The sequence below is a fragment of the Euprymna scolopes genome, chromosome 18, assembly GCF_053919585.1.
Source record: "Euprymna scolopes isolate OS-2025 chromosome 18, ASM5391958v1, whole genome shotgun sequence".
NCBI lineage: Eukaryota > Metazoa > Mollusca > Cephalopoda > Sepiida > Sepiolidae > Euprymna > Euprymna scolopes.
Window position 1 is genome coordinate 30,565,338 of NC_136499.1, and position 18,860 is coordinate 30,584,197.

The 18,860-nt window shown below is 31.9% G+C and overlaps 1 protein-coding gene across 3 annotated transcripts in view; it reads left to right on the forward strand.

Annotated features, from left to right (window-relative positions):
- LOC145297558 (uncharacterized) overlaps positions 1-18,860 on the forward strand; it is a 653,359-nt gene that overhangs the window by 43,922 nt on the left and 590,577 nt on the right. The window lies entirely within an intron of this gene.

Sequence of the window (18,860 nt, forward strand, 5' to 3'; positions counted from 1 at the left end):
GACTTTGTCCCTGGCCATCACCCAAAGATGAGGAACTGGTTCTGCTGAAAATTAGATTCTTTGAAGAGTTTGAGGTTTTTTTAAAATATGTCCGTGTCTGTTATCGGGTTCCATTGCAAATCAAAGAAATCAACGATAATCAGATTTATATTGATTTGATTGTGAATGATCACCGCCTCCTCTTCCGAATTATCTAACAAAAACATGGCCGTACTTGTCTTGCTAAACACACGCTTTAATGGAGAAAAGGCACGCGATTCTTGAGATATGATGTCATAGACATGAAAAAGCAACACTTAGTGACTTTGCTAACAATTTTCGTGATGTACCTACATCATTATGATTTTTTTTTTTTTTTTTAATTCGCAACACTGAAGCTTGGGATATACACTGTAACCATGAGAAAAATCAACACGAAATAACAAAACGATAACAAAGATTAACAAATTTATAATGAGACTTGAATTCTCCTCTGGTACTTAAAGACTGTTTCTTGGATGGATGATACTATACTGATGCCAATTTGGTCATGAACATTTTTATGATACCATAAAGACCAATTCCAATGATTATTTTGTCATGTTGCTTTCTGATTATACAGGGTGACCCATATTAAATGCCACTTCCTTATTGAATCGTTTTTATAATCATATCTATAAAGTGAAATTGTCTGTGTATATACATTTCCCTACCAAATCGCTCTGTCAATTTTCAGTCTACAGACTCGACATTTGACATAAGAGGTATTGAAATTTGGGGAAATCTTTTTAATCAGTTTTCAGCCAGAAATTTGGCTGTCAAGGGGTCAAAGTTCAACGATTTGACCTTTGAAAACTCTACCAAACTCCTCTGCCAATTTTGAGTTTAAACACTTGAAATTTTAGATGTAGGTTTCTTGGACATGGATGAACATTTTTAACTTGATTTGAGCCTAAAATAAAATGTTATGGAGTTAAAATTGGCATCAGTTAAAAAAAATTTGACTTCTCAGCCAATTTCTGATCTAAACATTTGAAATTTTACATAAAGTATATTCAGACATAGGGCAAGCTTTTTAATTGCGTTTTGGTCCAAAATTTGGCTATCAAGGGGTCAGGGTAAAAAAAAATTGACTTTTGCAGTCTCTAGCAAACTATTAAGCAAATTTTGGGTCTAAACATTTGAAATTTTACATAAGTTATTCAGACATGCAGCAAACTTTTTAATAAGTTTTTGGACGAAAATTTGGCTGCTAAGAGGTCCAAGTTGAGAGAGTTGATCTTTGCAAACTCTACCAAACTCATTCGCCAATTTTGTGCCTAAACACTTGAAATTTTAGATGTAGATTACCTGGACATGAGTCAGACTTATATATATATATATATATATATATATATATATATATACGCTGGAAAAATGGTGGGATCTTTCTATCGATCCAGTAGATATCTCACTGCTGATGCTATTCTCTATCTATATAAGAGCCAGGTACGTCCAAGGATGGAATACTGTTGCCACATCTGGGCAGGAGCTGCTAGAAAGAACTTGTCCTGCCTTGATAGAGTTCAAAATAGACTTCGTAGCCTCGTAGGAGATGTCCTTTTCTCCTCCTTGCAACCTCTATCTCACAGAAGAGATGTTGCGAGTTTGTCTCTGATGTATCGTTATTTTCATGGAAAGTGTTCAACTGAGCTTCAATCTATGGTCCCCCCTCGCCAAACTTTCACAAGAAACACTCGTCTAGCTGTAAACACTATCAATAATTTCCCCCACTCTTTATCTGTGCCTAAACCTAAACGTAGATTCCATGAACAAAGCTTCTTTCTTAGAACTGCACGCCTGTGGAATTGTCTTCCGTTTTCCTGCTTTCCGGCTGACTACAATATGGTTTTGTTCAAGTCTAAAGTAAATAAGTTCTTGATGAGCCGTTCCATATAAGTTATTAAATTTACCAAATTTTCATTACTAATGATTACTATATTGACCAACTTCTACTGTACACTCTTTAACCCTTATCCTTGAGTGGCCTCTGGGCCTTGATAATGTGGTGATGCCTTTGTAAAAAAAAAAAAAAAAAAAAAAATATATATATATATATATATATGTAGCGTTTCTACAAAATTGGAATGAGATTTTGTAGTCAATAAATGGAGTTTTCAGATGGTTTCAACTGATTTTTTTTTTTTTTTGTCAATTTTAATAAGTTACAATGGTAGCTTCCAAATTATGCAGTCGGAATTACCTGAATATTACTGAATTATTTAAACAAAACAACTTTAATCGTGTTAGCAGGTGAAAAAATTGCTGCCATCTTTTTTTTAAAAATCAAAACGGAAAATTACCTCCCTTTTGCACTCATGTGTCTTACGATCGTTTTCATCAAATTCTACTCTTTATTTTCTTTTAATAAATAATTTTCTACCTCTAAATATTTGTCATTTTTGGATATAATAATCTTAAAAATATGAGGAATATGTAGATATCATTATTTTCATGTGAAATGCAGTATTACGATTTCTGAAATTTCGTCCCAATAGTGTAGAAGCACCATATATATATATATATATATATATATATATATATATATATATATATATATTATAAAGCCCCTTTAAAAAAATTGTAGTTCAGCCTTATTTGAAGAATTGAGGAAAAGCAGTCAACTAGTGAAGATACATTATTTCGACTTTCTGCTGTTGAATATTCTTATAACTGTTAATGATGATAGCTTGCTGACATAACTTCCTAAGTACTTGATTTCCTTCCATTTAAATGTTAATTGCCGGTGGCCTGGAAGAAAGGTGCTAGTAAGCAAAGTCAAGGTTGGTTTTGTTGATCGAGTCCGAATCTCCCAACCAACAGTATATATCACTTTCTACACTGATGATTGCACAAGCATGAAACACTAGTGTCTGTAGGTATAAAAAAAAGTGTTAAAATGTATTTAAAATATATATAATCGTTACAGGTAGCGCTGTTTAAAAAAAATTTACTCTTTCTGCACTCCAACCATATTTGATACAAATAAACTTAAATCTATGCATCACTTATTAGCGGAATAATCATGTTGACACATCAATTTTCGGTAGATCATCGAAGTTAAGCAATGTTGAGCCTGGCCAGTATGAGATGGGTGACATTGTATGTCTACACCTTCCTGTAAGGACTGCAAAAATCTAACGTTATCTCACCTGATACGGATACGACTGGAGATCATGTGTTAATTTGATATTCCCATTTAATTTCCTTCTTCGGAGGAAGCCGGTTTAGTTTCAGTCATGAATGTCAGTCTTTGTTTTATTGCTACTGTTTGATATAACCCAAATGTACATTTCTGCTTTGCAGGTGCATCTGCATAAAACATGCATTATTGTGAATAACTTGGGCACACTGCTCATTTAAAAAAAAATCTGTAACTAAAGTAGAAAGAATAAAATGGATTTGATTTCTCAATTCCCCTAAACACTTGAAATGGATTTGTCCAGCAGTTTATTTTTTCATTTTTTTTTTTACTAGCTGATTTTTGAAGTTAAGTTTTTTTTTATTTCTCTCTCTCTGACATTTCTATTAAAAGCCTACTTTTTCTATTGGTATTTATTTGCTTCTCCACGAAAGCAAAATGTGACAAAAAGGTTGTTTGTAATGTAAGGGGAAAACCAGCTCCCCAAAAAGGGGCACTCTGGAAGTAGGCAAAAATAAAAATTACCTCGGTATAGAGGGTTTCCCCTCCATTGACCTAGGACAAATTAACTTTAGTGTAGCATCAGAACTGTGATCTCAGAAAAATTATTAAAACGAAATTCTTAATATATATGCAAGTGACTACATGGTTAACTAATTTGCATATTTTTTAAAATTAAATTACTTCATTTTTTTATGGTTTCTTATTAGATGATTAGCTTCATTTTACTATTACGCTGAATACTTTTTATGCATAGTTTCTACATTCGGCATAATTGTGGAGAAGTTAAGATGAAAATGTCCTAGCACATGAAAATAATTCATATATGTGTGAAAATGTATGTGTGTGAGGACACTTCTCAACCTATATACTCAACAAATTTTTGATCTACAGACTTGAAATTTGGTATATAGGGTATTCAGACATGTGAATAACTTTTTAATAAGATATCATCTGGAAAAACGAGCCGCCAATGGGTGAAAATTTTTTACTTGGGAACTCATCGAATTTTTATCTGTCTTTCAACTGTTTGACAACTGCGCATGTGTGGTTGTGAAACATGACAGCTTCTTTATGCTAAGAATAAGTAGGTTTGAAAACATTTTTTAAAAATCATGACAAGATGGTCTAATGGTTTTCTGTACTTGACTCACTGTCTTTGTTTTCTGTTTCGATCTCCCCTTTAGTATTTTTTTTTTTTTTTTTTTTTTTTTTTTTTTTTTTTTTACTTACTAGAAGTGAGTATAACAATACTATGTCTCAGTTTCTTTCCGTTTTTTTTTTTTTTTTTGTTTTTTTTTTTTATAAAGCAATTCAACGTAACATTTAATACCTACGGTATTTGTTTATAAGAAATCTGCATGAATTAAAATATTAACATTTATGCATATTTTACGACCGGGCAAATGCTAGTATGTATGTGTATGTATATATATATATATATATATATATATATATTTATTTATTTCTGTAGAAATATATTTTCTTATAATATATACCAATCCTTATTTAAGAAGCTCAATGTAATTACAGGGCAATATAGCGAATAAATGGCAAAAAACTATATTCCAAAATTCATGTTGAACATCTTATAGAATTGTAAATGTCAACAAAATTGAAGGAATAATTAAAAGACGGTCAACATCATGAATATTGGAATATAGTTTTTGTCATTTATTCACTAATATATATATGACTTTATTGGTGTGTGTGTGTGAAATGTCTCTAGCAAACACCTCTCTGAATATGTAGTCTACAGAGTTGAAATTTGATATATAGGGTATTTGGACTTGTAGCACACTTTCAATTTGGTTTTTATCTGGCAAAAATAGCTACTGAGGAGTCAAAATTGAAAAAAGATATATATTAACCTGGCGTGAGTTGACTATATTCGTGTGTTTTATTTTTTTTTCTTTGTATGTTTTAAGTGAAAGTTATAGGTTAAACAAAGTTATTTTTTATTTTATTTATTTTTTTTTTTGCAGTTTTTATATACGTATGGATAAGGCTGGAGAGTTATATTTTGGTTTCGAGTCTAACTGATGACACAAGTTTAATTTATTTTTTTTTTTACTTTTGAAATCATTACTAAATAATAGGTACAGTATAATAATATATATAATAATAGAGACTTGTCTTTATAATAAACACAATCTGCATAAATTAAAATATAATATTCAAACCTATTATATGACCTGGCAGCATCAGACAACCTAATAATAATATACATTGTTTCATCTTAACAAAATACATCAGTGTGGCTAGTCGCATGATTTAAATTCCAAACTAAAGTTGCGCTTGACTTCTACTGATGTCTTCTTCTCCACAGCCACTGAAACAGCTAAAAGATTCCTATTATTCATTTAACAAACTGAGCCTTCGTAGAATTTTTTACCAAGGGGAAACTTTGCAATATATATTACAAATAACTACACATTGCTCTTTATTATAGTATGCAGGAAGACCGTAACCGTGAAAAAGTACAAGCCCTCTCACACATTAAAACAGTTTTGTGTCACATCTTAGGTGTGGGGAACAGTTGGCAAATACCAACAAAGATGTGTGTGTGTGTTCACGTTCACTCTAACAACAATCCAAATTTCTTAAAGAAAATGCTAATTATGAAATATCCAAACGAAACTTATTCCTTAGGGGACGTAGAGGAATTGAACTCTTGTTCCTCCTCTCTCCAATGTTATGTTAATTCTGATCACATAAGAATACCTTTTTTTTTCTCTCCAAAGGTGACTCATCAAGTTATTTTAAAATAAGAAAGCTATTGTATAATGAAAATAGTCCTGGGAAAATAAAAATGATCCATTGATTTTAGAGGGATTTATTGCCTCCTTTTTTTTTTTTTTTTTTGTTTTTTTGCAAGTCATTGTGAGATGAGCTTAGATTAAAAAAAAAAAAAAAAAAAAAAAAAAAAAAAAAAAAAAAAAGCTAATGTTTTGAGTTTTCTCCCTTGAAAACAATTTATTTTCAGCTTTCTTTATTTTATATCGTATTAAAAATAAAGATATGATGAATTGAAAATGTTTGGGAAAAAAATTTTATACAATGTTTTGATACATTTGTCTTTTAGGTCAACAAGATTTAATCATGATTTTTTTTTTTTTTTTTTTTTTTTTTTACCTTAACAAAGGACACCCATATTTTATATATATTTCTTAGCTATAATAGGCACCTTGTATGTGTACGTGAGAGTTTGTTTTCTATGGACTCCGAAATGGCTGGGCCAATTTTTTTAAATTTTTTATTTCACACAAATGTACTTTGTGTTTGGAAGTGTTCTTAGATAGATTTTGTATCGGAATGCCTCCTATAAATATCGATAATAGAAAAAAATCAACACCCTTATACAACCGTACATCACAAGTATATTTGAAGTTTTATCACTGCACAAATAGAAGGGCCTGGCATATGAAATCAACAACAGATTCTTTGATAAGACAAGAGCACATTCAAAGTAAATGTTTCTATTTCAAACACTGTTGAATCATGATACGTGACTTTAATTCAAGTAATTCTATAAAAATAATTTGATAAAATCACCAGTAGGTTCTCTACAATGGAATGCAGACTACAATGTATTGTGGACTAAGTCACTGTGAAGTGTTATGTGAAGCTTCTTCCTGGTGCACCGCAATGGGTCCCTGACTAGAGCAGGCAATCAGTTGATTTGATTGAAAAAATGGGGCGATTTCACCGATAGTAAAAATATTGTAAGTGTGGATGAAACATTTATTGATTTTTATTCAATCCCGGGCAACATCAAGTTTCCCTGCTAGTTAATGAAATTGAGACAGTTTTGTGTGTACTTCTCACATCAGTGAAGCTAATAATTTACACATTGAATTGTTTGTTTCACTTATGACTAGTAAGGTTAGCTGGCATTGCCTAGAGCCATTAAAAAATATATATATGTTAAATCTGTTTTTTTTGTATAATCTTGTTTTTCGGTTACTACCTGCTATATACAGGATATTGAGCACTGAATTATGGCTCTCAAGCAACACCAACAAAAAGGACAGAAGTTATTTATCCTGGGTGATACTGTTTAAACATATAAAATTAAGAAGGCCTCCAGAGCACTACTAAAACAAGTCTCCCCCCGCCTCACCATTAGAAAAGAAAACCAATATTTAAATTTCAGTCTGAAAAACTGTTTACTCTATGATAACATTAAAAATGATGTTTAACTCTCGATAATAAAAAGAATCTTCAGTGTTCCACTTGCTTTTAGTTTAATTGCAAGAATTATCAGGAAACATTTGAAATCAGCATTTAATTTCAGTGCTTAGAAGAGAAAGAAAATGTATGCATGCGCAGAAGAATCGCTATTACAATAAAATGAAATTTGCCCCCCTCCCCTACTCTGCCTTCTGAATATAGATATTATACATCTGGAACAATGCTAATCAGGAAAATACCAACTCTGCAGGGTTTTTATTTGTATTTTTGTAGTTTTTAGTGAAACAAAAACATGTACAAAACGTTTGCCCTTTATATAATAAATTAGCTTGGGTGCCTGGCATTGCCCGGGTGTTTGTAGGTGTGTGTTGAGCAAAAAAAAAAAGTAATAGGCAAGCAGGCTCGAACCCACGCCGCGAAGGCGGAAAAAAAGTAAAAGAAAATCTGATGTCTTACCGCTACATCATGACGCGACCAGAAGTGTAAAGCGTTCAAATTTAACGTAGTCAATCAAACAACAAGAGATGACTTGCAGAAATGGTGTTGCTTTTAAACGTGCCACAAAAGCAAATTAGACACAAGGTCGCTTTTAATGTGGGGAGGAAAACCAGTGCCCCCAAAAAGGGGGCAACCTGGCAGTATCCAAATTATTATTAGTCTCAGTATGAAGGGTTTCCCCCTACATTGACCAAGGACCAATTACAAAACAGATACTATCCTGCTCGAAGGCCAGGTGTTTACGTTCAGTTAGTTTTGCTTTATTTATATGAAAAAGACAAACAAAAACTCGAAACGGTGGCACAGTGGGAATTTTTTAAAACTCGATCGATATCCGTTTGCAAATCTGATATATTAGGATCTTGGAAGTATAAGAAAACTTCTCCCGGCATCTAACCAACGTGAGAACCCCTACCGAAAGAGACTTTCGTGGACATACGCAAACGCTCGCGCCCATTTTGCCTTTTATATAATAGACTAGCAGGGTTACTTGGCATTGCCTGTGGTGTTTGGAGGTGTAAAAGAAGCAGAAAAAAGGTGTTAGTAGGCAGGCAGGTTTGAACCTGTAACACGAAGGTGAAAACCTGAGATCTTACCGTGCGCTACGATCACAAAGGAAGTGAAAAGCGTTTTAAATTAAACAATGTCAGTGAAAAGCTGCTGACTCACTGATAATTAGGTCAGGAGTCGGCAAAGAAATGAAATCTCTCGTATTTAATTTCTTTACCACGAGGTCATTCCCTGCTCTCGGGTGTCCAAATCAATAGCAATTGTCTGATATGAGGGGTTTTCCACACAGTGAACAAAGCTAATTGCTTTCTGAACGTCATCGGCATGAAGCCGGAAGACTGCCTTCCCTTTCGTTAGTTTTGCTTTTTTACACGCAAACCACAAACAAATACATAGGACCACGGCATAACATGAACATTATAAAATAAGTCACTCAAATAAAAGATAGAGACGACCTTGTTTCATAAATCGGAGATATTATAATCTAAGGAGTATATAAAAAGTTCTAAGAAACTGTACCCTCCCCCCAAGCTCCCCCTCCTTCCTGAAAAAAGACTTTGCCGGACATACAAAAAAAGCGCACACGCACAAACACACACACATTTTGCCCTTTATATAATAGAAGATTAATTTATTTATTGAAGTAAAGTAATGCAGTATCTTAAAACAAAAATCCTACATAAATTTTTACAACCTTTCGGTTAATGTAACTTCCAACCGTCCTCAGGCGTATCTTGTCGAATTCGGTAATCTGCACAGAATTTCAAATGGAACCCTTTATTTAAGTCATGGGGGTAGCATGCTCTTGATTGGGCAGCCATGATTGAATAGAACTCCTAAGTAATTTGAAATTGTAATTTTGGTTGCATCCTCTGAGGATTAAACCTTCAACCTATAAGGTCACTTTTACAAGTGAATTTTCCAAGTGCTCTAACCACTGCCCCATGCAAGAAACCCGTCTGCAGATAGTGCTTAATCTACAAATTTACTAATTATAATCTAAAAGAATAAATCCAAAAGATTTTTTTATTACACCTATTTTACTATTAAAACAGCTCACACTTCCTTAAAAATCAATAAATACAAGATAATCTTTTATTTGCATTATTTGGAATCTTCGGACTATTGTCCTCATCTTGAGGATCATTTTTCACAACGTTTCGGTCAATGTAACCTCTGACCTTCTTCAGGTATATCTTGTTGAACTCTGGAATGTTATTGAAATCTGGACAGAATTTTGACAGTAACTTTTTATTTACTTGACAAAACGAGAGCATGCAACCCCCATGAAGTAAATAAAGGGCCTCATTCGAAATTCTGTCCAGATTTTCGCGTTTGACAGAAAGATTTTAGAGTTCAAGAAGAAACACTTGAAGAAGGTCTAAGGTTACATCGACCGAAACATTGTGTAAATGAAACTTAAAATGAGAACAGTAGTCTAAAGATGCCAAATAATATGAATAATCTTTAATATATTATTTTATTTATTGCAGACTATTATTCTCATCTTTATTAGTTGTTGTTTCACGACGTTTCGACCAACTATTCCTCTCGCCTTCGGGGCCCATGGCGCAGTTGATAGACATTGAATCTCTACGGTTCCAGATGAGAATTGTCTGAAGATAGCGGTTTCAATTCTACCCAAAGCCGGCCAGAGGCTTACTTGGCCAAAACATGAGACGACAACAACTACGGATGGCAGTGATTGCTGAGAATGCAGTTAGGAGATTCAAAGTTCCTATCCGTCGTGGTACCACCTGACAAAGGTCAGAGGAATAGTTGGCCGAAACGTTGTGAGACAACAACTAATAAATATGAGAATAATAATCTGCAATAAATAAATTAATATAAATAATACTCATCTCAATAATGAATTCCAATTAAAATAATACAAATAATCTTTAATAAATGCAATAATTCAATTACAGCCATTTGTATGTCTTATTTGTACAACAATTTCTTTTTTTTTAACTGTTTATAATAAATTAGTTTGCTGTTATTCATTTCTAATTTTTGTATCCTATTTTTCTGTATATGTGTAGTAGTCTTGTCAGAAAGTGGTTTCAGAATAAAAAAGATAAATTACTGGAATGTTGCTTAAAATATTATGTTTATTGATTTTCAAATAGTGTAAAACACTTAGTTTGTACAATTGTAATAACTTTTTATTAAACATATGTAATGTAAAAAAAAAAAATTAATATTTAGAGCTAAATTAATGGCTACTGGATGGCGTATGTTTTTTGTAATTATATAAACTTGAGAACTCCTAAACACAAATCTAATAAATTTTTGGTCATTGCATATCTACTATTTTCAAGAGTCCATATGCATCTAGTAATAAATAAATCAAATAAGAATTCTTGTTAAAAATTTCAACAAAATTGTTGGGATGATTGATCCGAATCATAAATAGAAAAAAAAAAAAATAAATAAAATCAAACATTTTAGGGTGTCAGAAAAATTTGCATCTCTTTTTTGATGCCAAAAATTATACTTTTTGTTTTTGTTTAAAACTTAAATTTTCCATGGCTTGTATGAATAAAATGATTAATATTTAGTGATTTCAAACTACCAGTAAAACTAAAATCTATAGATCACCCCCAACAAGTGTATTCTTATGTGTGTGAAAATGTCTATCTTACATGGAATTTTTTTTTTTGCAATATCCCCCCCCCCCCAATAAACAACTCTATATTTAGAAATTTAAAAAGAATCTGAATCGGTAACTGTATTGAAATCGGGGGTGGGGGGTGGGCGATATTGGCATCATCCCATCACTAATAAATTGTAAAACATCCATCTCTATGGTTGGACTATTTGATGTCTGCGGCTGTTTTTAATGACGTCTTGTAAATGCTTTGTTGCAACGCCAAACCTAACATTTTCTGTGAAAGCAATTCCTTCATAGACCAGGTGAGAATAATTGTTGTCTATGTAGCCTTTGCACACGCTCTTGTAATCTTCTTGGAGGTTTTCCTTTGGGTGCCTTTTAATTCTCTGGCAGTCATCAATCTCCATTTTAGACGAGTTGCCAATAGTTTTCTATGACTTCCATCTGGAACTCCATAGCAACTGTGGTTAAGATTATCATCATCTATATATTAATACAATAGCGTGTGTTCTTTTGTGTGTCACGCTTTCCGGCAAATTTGATTGGTTGAAATTTATTCTGGAATAGACTTTAATTTCGGAATACATTTATGAACGCTCTAGGTTCTAATCGATTAGCGTGTTCTCACTGCTATATCTGTTTTTAATTCTATAAAATATAGGGTTTTATCTTTCAAAAGTTGTTAAGAAATAATTGATTTTAAGTTATTCCGTAATAAAAACGATAAAACAACTCGGGCGGTGGGGACAAAAATTTAGCATTTATTTGTTTTTTGTTTTTTTTTTCATTTATTTTTCTTTATATTTGTTTATTGAGAGAGAAAGCGAGAGAGAGACACTGAGGTCTTCGTTAATTAAAAATATTATCGCTACTATTACTAATTGCTGTAACATGTAAACAAAGCCCAGACGCATGTTATGAAACCTCAAACTTAGCCACATGTTATTAGCGAAACGAAACTGGGTTTGTACATAAAATATTTGGTACTAATGCAGAGAGTGATCCGCGCTATTTTTTAAATCGTATTTCCAAATTGACTCTTATAGTAAAATATACAAAATCTGCATAAATTAAAATATCATATTTAAGTATATTTTACGACTAGGCTATGCCGGGCGTCCCTGCTACCTTAGATATATACTTTTTCAGTTTTAACAAAAGAACTACGATAATATCAGTGTTTCCGTTTATGGTGAACATCCACAAAAATGCCAACATCAATATATTACATATGAAAGAGTCCCGTGTGAAATTTCCACAGGTCCCGCTAGTTATTATTATTATTATTATTATTATTAGTAGTAGTAGTAGTAGTATAATTGGTATTAGTAGTAGTATTATTTTTAATATTATTAGTTATACTAGTAGTAATATTTTTCAAAGTGTTAGTCGTAGTAGAAGAATTATTAGTGTTACATCTGTGTAAGTTTCAAATCCCTTGTCAGTATTGTTGTAGCCTTGCAAACCAGTAATGATTCTATAATTAACGAAAATTGTATTAGCAAAAGTATGTTCCAGAAATACATGTCATGATTCTAGGGGCCATAACTGACACAAATCGTTGTTACCCAATTCTAGACCTTGATTTTTTTTTTTTTTTTTTTTTTTTGTGGCGATAAAATCGTAAAGGCAAGAACACTTTCAACCAAATTTATACAATTATGTAATTGTATTTCACTTTCTCAAATAAATTAATTTTAAAAATATTAATTTTAGCCTTTTTTTTTTATTTTATTTTATTTTTTTTTTTAAGGTACGAGTTGGTTTGCCGCCCCTCTCCACGTTCGAGCATCACCAGAAGCAATGTCTAAATGTATCCTGAGTGCACTTGTTTGCCAATTACTCTTAAACTAGCGAACGAATGTAGCTTTTTCCCAACCCATCTTACTCGTCATATCCTCTATGGACTATATTTCTTTTTCTGGTAACCAAGACAAGCACGATGGTATAATTAACAAAATGTGTATTAGCAAAAGTATGTTACAGAAGTACACCTCGTGCTTCTGGGGCCATAACTGCCACGAATCACTACATCAATGTTAAGATGTAACTATTTATAGTCTCTGGTTAAGTTCATTACTCCTGAAATTGATTGAATAATAGCGTTATGCTCTTGTGTAACATCTCTATATTATTTTACTTTTAATGTTACTAGAATATCTGGTCTGATAAAAATCATAGATGCTACTATTTTCAAAAACAAAAAAAAAAAACCCAAAAAACAATCAAACATTGAAAATTAATAAGATTTTTATATTCCGATAAAAAATGTAAATAGTATACACATATGTATCCTGAAATGTTAGTATGAATAAAAAAAAAAAATTATTTCAAACGTACATTGCAGTTTGAAATAGTGGTAGTGTTCAGAATTGAATAAGAAACTCCATTTTATATTCCTGTGGTTACACTTTATAGATATCTCGCATCTTTGGTTTAACAATTTTTTAAAATTGTTAAACATTACAAATACATAACCCACAGATTTAAGTATTTTCTCCTTAAATACTAAAGAATTATAGTTTTATTTTTTTCTAAGATGCCTTGTTTTTTTTTGTTTTTTTTTTTTTAGATAAAAATCAATTTTTTTGCCAAGATGAACATACATGGATAGGCAAATGTATTTATATAAAGCTAGGTCTGTGTATGTTTATATATTTCTATGTAAACATCCTAAACTAATTAACCGATCATTATAAATTTTAGAACACCATTACTAGGTGTAAAGGTAAATAATATGGGTTACTTTTAGTTTAAGTTAGTTTTGTGAAAGTAGGGTGGAAGCCCTTTGTAAAAATTCAGGTAATGCCTCTGGTTTTTGTTGAAATTTTAACAATAGGTATTAGACATCAATTAATGAATATTCCATGAATTTGTTTCTTTGGCTCACTTTAAAGAGTTTCTTCCATTTGAAAATTAAAATATATTAGATTTGCATCAAATTTGATCCATAGTTGTTAGACGTTAAGTACTAGCGGGACCTGTGGAAATTCCATAGCGGACTGTTTCATATGTAATATACTGATGTTGGCATTTTGTGGATGGTCAGCAGAAATGGAGACGCCTTTTGTAGCTCTTTTGTTAAAACTGCAAAAGTATTTATCTAAGCTAGCAGGGACGTCCGGCATAGCCTGGTTGTAAAATACGCTTAAATATAATTTAATATATGGAGAGTTTGTATACATTATTATAGCCAATTTTCTATTAATTCTTACATATTATAAAGTTGTGATTTCCAAAATAAATAAATATATCCATATCAGCTTATACCGAAACCAAAACTTATGAAGAATTCTTGATAAAATTATATATTACAAGAAATGGAAGGTCATAACAATTAAACAAGTCACTCGAAAAAAAAAAAAGAAAAGATGTAAGCATGACACACAAAATAACACACGCTATCGTATTAATATACAGAAGATTACCTGAGTTGCAATTTCTTTTGAAGATCGCTGATGTCTAAAATTTAAAAATGTCTTTTTTGTTTTATTTTATGGAATAAAATCATGTAATAGATTTTGATTAAAAAATAGAATAAGGATTCTAGGCATATGTATGTGTGTATTTATTTATTTCATGATTTTTATTATTATAGGCTCTTATAAGAACGTATACCTAAAGCAACTGAACAGATTTACCAGGGTTTTACATTGCGAGTGAAACAGTCGCATTTGTGAGTGATTTTCTAAGTGATGACTAGAAATAATAAAACGCTTATCCTTTGGCAATTGTTTTTTTTTTTTTTTTTTTTTTTTTCCACTGATAATCCTTCAAAGCTCATTACTGAGTGAAAAATGTCTTTTCAAGGATTCTAGGTATAAGGTTTAATATCATTCATTATGTGTTGTTTTTAATCTCTCTATAAGAGGACACAAGTATTGCAAAACTGTTCTGCTCAGAGAATTAATTTTATCCGATCCAAGACAGGTATTTTAGTACATAAAATATACTAGCAAGAACACTCCACATTGCCCGGGATTGAATGAGAAATCTTGTCTTTTTGTGCTTCCAGCCCTTAATACCATACTACTGTTTTTATTATTTTTTTTGTGCATTTTATAAAGTTTTATTTTTAGTTGGAGAGGGTGAAAAATGTATGCAGCATTGAATGGATTGAAACGTTTACAAAATAGAAAACTGATTTGGTTTCCTAAACTATAACAGTATGAACTACAGTTATACGGGGTGGAACGATAAAATTATCACCCTAAAGAAAAGAACACTGCAGCTTTACTTTAAAAATTTTATTGAAAAAAAAAAAACTCAATTCAGGTAACTTGATTAGAGCTGACAACTATTCAATGTAACCACCTTCAGTCTTAATCACTACCTCTATATGAGTCCGAAATTGGAAGCCTGCGCCGGGTGGAGCTTGGCGAATACTTGGTGGATGGCGGCGATCAGGCTAGCTTTGATCATGTTGTTGATGTTCTTGACGTATGACCAAACGAAGTAGTTTAGAAGGTTCAGGTTGGTGGAGAAGGAAAGGGCAGTGAGAGAAGGGTACAAAATTGTAACACTCCTGAAGCCTTGGTCTCTTTCGACTTGTGGGCTGATGCCGAGTCCTGCTGCCACACCTAGGGTTTGCCAGTGACCACCTGATTGCACCAGAGGATCACCACATTCTTCATCACATTCAGATACACTTTGGTGTTAACTTTCAAGCTGACTTCGAAGATGTGAGGTGGCATGATGTGGCTCTCACTTGGAACCACGCAAAAGACCATAACCATGGCCAGAAACTTCATTGAGCTGTGCCCTCAAGCATTGAACCGTCTGGATTTGCATTTTGAGGGTGCTGGTAATGGTTCTGTTGTCATAACTTGGATCGGTAGAGAGCAGTTGTACAGCAGCGCATCTCAAATCTTGCTCATTGAACATTGTACCACTTTCAGATATGATAGAATGCTCTTATTGCTCTTGGGATTTGTACACAAATGGCCAACTAATAGATGGCCTGCAACAAAAAAAGAAACAAACAAACTAAAAAAAACAATTTTCCTCGAACGGAAATAGAATCATATCGTCTTTACTAGGGCGACGATTTTTCATTCTACTCCGTAATTTATTTATAGTGAAAAAAAAATATCCAATAAAATTCAATTATGGCTTTTTTTTTTTTTTTTTTTTTTTTAAATATACTAATAAACTTATAATCCAACTATAATTTATAAAATAATATAGAATCTCATCTGAAATAAATTTGATTAGTTAGAATTCCTTTTCAGAATTTTCTCTGTGTAATGAGAATGAAATGTTATCAGCTGAAAATATATCTGCTGATTAACTGGAAACCTTGTCTCAATTTGAACATCAGAAATGTTAGATACTTTGACCTGTTATTATTAATGACATTGGATACAGCCTAGTCAGTGAGGATTTAGAAGAAAAAAAAAAGGTTATCAGAAATTGACCTTAAATATCCGCTTTTGATTGATAGATTCTTAAAAAGATTTCTTAAAACAATGCATTATAAAACAAACAAACAAAAAAAACAACTCTTTAGCTTGTATTCTTCGCTTATGCTTGTGACTGGGAACTGCTTATAAATTTGTTATTCTCTTGAGACTTTCTCCTTTGCTCCGTATGGAGCTAGGCCGTTCAACCTGCCTAGAGTGACTGCCGCCCACAAGCTTGGCTTCAGTAGTAGATTTCGGCAGAAAAATAATTAAATTAAAAAATAGTAAAAATTATACAAACGTTCATGATAAAAATGTACGGATGTACAACTGGGGGAGGGGAGAAAACAGCACTCTTTCAACTAGCTGATGTCATTTTCAGACAGCCTTTAAACTTTCTGACATTTTGGTTTTCTGTAGAATCATCGCTTACTTCATTTGTTTATGCTTATTGAAGCTAGAATCTCTCTCTTGGGGGGGGGGGCTAATTAAACCATTTTTTGTACAAACTAGGTGCTTTTTATAATTTTATTGAATTCAATATCTTAGAACTTCACTACTTATCTATGAAATAGACCCAGAAAACTAATATTTATCTTTCAAAGGATTTTTATAATGAATTTATTTAACTTAAAAAAATTAGCTGAATTTGTCAGCTTCCAAATGTCGCCGTGAAAACATTTTTCATTATAACTTTTTTCTTTTTTTTCACCTGTACTAATATTTTTTTCCTTTTGGAAATTAATTTTAGGTTTTAATCTTTCAAATACAATCAAAAAGTAGCCGTAAACCTAAAAAAAAAAAAAAAAGATAAACCAGCTTTCAAAATATGTCCCCCTATTTTTTTCCACTATTTTTGCTATGTTATAGGTATGGCCTTGATTTGAATGCATTTATATTTGGAAAAAAAAATTTGAATAACCAAAATTCCTTTTTGATTGAATGTTCTAAAATGGTAATTAATACAACTGCTTTGTCACTGGTATCAAATTGACCTTTATTCCCCCCCCCAACACACACACCTTGCTCCCTTTTGCCAATGTCTGGTGAATTTCCTCTTTTTTTGTCCCCCTTTTCATGGATTGAATATTGTTTTAATGACACCCGGTTAAATTGCATCATTTTTATCCCATTAGATTGTCTGGGGACACAAGAGATATTTTCTTTCTCTCTTTCTCTGCCATTTCCCATCTATACTTCCCAATTCTTTCTTCATCCCTCCCTTATATTTACCATATGTCCAAATTGATTAGCTTCTGACGAAATGCATAAGGCAAGTGATGAGTAGATTCAGGTTAAATGTCAGTCTGTGAATTTCACTAATTTCAAGGATAATCAGTGCTACATCGACTCTTACTGATAATTAGATCCAGGTCAAATTTATGAGATTACTGAGAAATTCTCAGCCTGACCTATTTTGGGAAATGATCAATAATTTCCGATAAAAAAAATTTAAAAAAATGAAAAATTTGTTACCAGCCGTCTTCTTTCACTGTGTCCAATATACAGTGTTATAAGTAACGCCCTTCTAATTTTATTTTTTTTTTTTTAAATACATTCATGGTCGAAAAAATAAAGAATAATCAAAAAGGCTTTAATTTTAATTTCACTTAAATAAAATGCGTTACTTATGTCGCACCTTCTATATGCGTGAGTATTTATTTAAAGGTTTTTATTATTATATACTCTTATAATACTGTATACCTAAAACAACTCGATAGACTTACCAAAGCTTTACATTGCGAATGAAACAGTCTCATTTGCGAGTGATTTTTTTTTTTTTTTTTTTTTTTTTTTTTCAAAGTGACGACTAGAAATAATAAAACGCTTATCTTTTGGCGATTTTTTTTTTCCATTTTTTCTTCACCGGTAATCTTCCAACGCTGATTACTGAGTAAAAAATGTCTTCAACTTTTTTTTTTTTTTTTTTTTTTGTAATAAAGTTAGCAAAGTCAAATTATTTAAATAATAAAAGTTTAATGGAGCAATTTTTTTTTTTTTTTTTTAACGAAGAAAAAAAACATCTGAAGAAATTCGAGTGTTTATACCTTCAAATGTCAACATAAAATTCAGTAGATAATTTAGAATTACTCTTAAAAAATTATACAGAAAAATCTTTGTTGTACGAATCAAATCTATAAACCATCAGCAACGGCTATGGTATTGGTGTTTGTAATTGATGTGTACACTGTCTCAATATAAACATTGACCACCATTTTTAAAGTGCTAGATTTGTTTATTTGCAAAGAACTTGGCATTATGCTAATTAACCTGCAGGTGACATTTAACGACAGCGCTCTACTCAACAAGATTAACAATGCGTGGGTACAGGATTAAAAAATAAGTTCCAAATATACTTGATAATAACTTTATTTCTATCTCCACTGATTTCATCAGATCCAAAAGAATTCTGTACATATAAAGATTTGCTTTGTGCTTTAATCACACTGAACTAATCATTCAGAATATGTCATTCAATATA